Genomic DNA, 2,605 nt, shown 5'->3' on the forward strand with positions numbered 1-2,605 from the left:
GAGTTCAACTTTTGTTGGGGAAAACCTTGAACAGTTTATTGACGACAGGAAACAGATCCACAACACAGACACCGGGAAAACCGTCCGTGCCCCCCCCCCCCCCCCCCGTACGAAGGGGAATAAGCTGTACAAACAGGGAAAAAAAAAAAAAAAAAAAAAAAAAAAAAAAAAAAAAAAAAAAAAAAAAAAAAACCCCCCCCCAGGACCCTTCAAACCCATTTTCCGGGTGGGTGTAAAATACACAACACAGCATATCAAATAAGGTATTTGGAGGAACATAGCAATGGTAATTAAAATCGATTTTTAAAACAAATTGTCGGGGTAAAGAACAGAAGAAGAATCAAATATTAAAAGTGGCGATGACGCAAACACAGCAAGAACGCGTTAAAGTTTTAAAAATTAAAAATAAAACAACAAGACTCACCGGTTCATTCACCAGCTTATATAGTTGTAGCAGCAGGAAAAATAGGAAATCAGAACAAAAATTGCCAGGATAGTCTATCCCTGTCAGGTATTTAGGTGAGTCATTCACTTCTGGTACAGATCTTTTATAATATATAGCATGAACTGGTAATAGGTTTGATTTGTTTAATATGGTTTATCCCTTTACTCATAGTTCATAAACATATTGAATCTAGTATATCAGCGAGCATCAATTTGTATCGTGTCAAGATTCCATGTCGTGTTGAATAGGACCTCCACCATTACCCAAGCTTTGCTCTGAGTGAAAGTATTTCCAGAAACCAAGTTTTTCAGAAGACGCAGATAAAAAACTTGGTTCTTCTGGAAACATATTACATCAGAGAAGGCCTTGGGTAAGTGGTGAAGGTCCATTGCAAGCACTAGTTGAAGAAGCAACCCGCTTTTTTGAACTTGTCAAGTTAACTGCTTTCCTTGTCTAGCGTGGTTGTGTCTGTGCCCTCTTGCACAGGGCACTGGGGGGGGGGGGGCCTGCTCCCCCTTATTTGAGCATGTTGTCGGCTTTTTTTTTTTTTTTTTTTTTTTTTTTTTTTTTTTTTTTTTTCTTTTTTTTTTTTTTTTGGGGGGGTGCCTGGATGTTTGTAAAGGGAGCCAGCCCACATTTTATGTTGTTCGGTCGTTATTGTTATTGCCATAATCTCGCTTTGTATCTACCATTATTTTCCCTAAAAAATTTTGTTTAAGCAGCCCCATTCTTGTCTTTTCTAGTTTTAATTTTCACCGCTAGCAGCGTTTGTGTCGTCTTAGTGCGAATTTTCAAATTTTTGTAATTTTTTATTTAGTTGTTCTGAAGATGGCCATAGTAATGGTCGAAATATATCAACTCGTCTGTTCTTTTATCTTTTAGTCTTGTTTTTTAACGTCTATCAGATAGGGGACAGTCCATAATCCACTCCAGTCAAGTGAAGACCATGTCTAGAAATATGTATGATATCGTACTTGACCATTATCTCAAACTAAACAAAATTATACAATATAGGAAATGAGTATCAAGTATTTCTGTATATATTAGATCATATAGTGCCTAGTTAAACATAAGCACATTCTAGGTACACTTGAGTGCCTCTACATCATTTATAAAGAGAATAAAGTATGCTTGATGAATTGATGAAGTAGGTCTGTCTCTGTCAAGTAAGAACAGTCACTCCATTGGGTAGGCAGGTAGGCACCCATATCAATAGCCATGGTAAACTAATTCCAGGTGTTGTTTAAATACTGCCTGGTCACAGATCACACACCCAGGTCTCAACATTGTGAACTTACAGTGTGACTCAAATATGGTGATCAGTTTTATCTTTAGCAATAATAAAATTAATCCTGCATACTAAAGCAATCTATCATTCTATGTGACCCTATTTAGAACAGAAAGAAATTTGGTACTTTTTTTTCAACACTTCTTAAAATATTATTGTTTTACTACTTTCTCACCTCGAAAATAGTGACAATACGTATATGTACTTGACCATAACCACTTGAGAACCAAGAGTTTGATTTTTTCGCTGAACCCTGAAGCAATATCCAAAGATCTCATTGCTGTCCGAATTTTGTTGTTAAGAAAAGTGAAGCAATATCCAAAAATCTCATTTCTGTGTCTAGAAAAGCTCATCTTTGGCCCTTTGGCTAGTGCTTTGCAAAATGCATTGAAATGCAGGCACACTCTGTAGACAGAGGTTTGATAGAGGGAACCTGCAACTGCCAAGGTCTTATCGTCTCGAAAGCGAAGTGAGAAGAAACCCAGGATAGGAAAAACCCAGCCGTTCCGAGAACAAATCTTATCTGTTCAGGATAAAATCCGCCCCGACGGGAATCGAACCCACAGCGTAGTGCTTACAAGGCAGACGCCATACCTTCCAAGCTAAACTGGATTTGTAACTAGAGGAACTGTGGTTCAAATTCGAGAGCTAAATTCAAGATACGCGTAAGACGTATCTTGTTGAATTGATATTGGAATCACAGTTCCAGTATCAACTGATGGATAGTTTTAGTTCCACTATCACTATCACAGTTCTCGAATTTGAACCACAGTTCCTCTAGTTACAAATCCAGTATAATGAGAGAAAACAAACTATCCATCAGTTGATAGTGAAAGAGGATTGATAAGAATCTAAAAAAAAAAAAAAAAAAA

The 2,605-nt window shown here is 37.1% G+C and overlaps 1 protein-coding gene across 1 annotated transcript in view; it reads left to right on the forward strand.

Moving 5' to 3' along the window:
* LOC103511884 overlaps positions 1–2,605 on the forward strand; it is a 22,617-nt gene that overhangs the window by 1,932 nt on the left and 18,080 nt on the right. The window lies entirely within an intron of this gene.

This window comes from Diaphorina citri, unplaced genomic scaffold (assembly GCF_000475195.1).
Source record: "Diaphorina citri unplaced genomic scaffold, Diaci psyllid genome assembly version 1.1 scaffold762, whole genome shotgun sequence".
NCBI lineage: Eukaryota > Metazoa > Arthropoda > Insecta > Hemiptera > Psyllidae > Diaphorina > Diaphorina citri.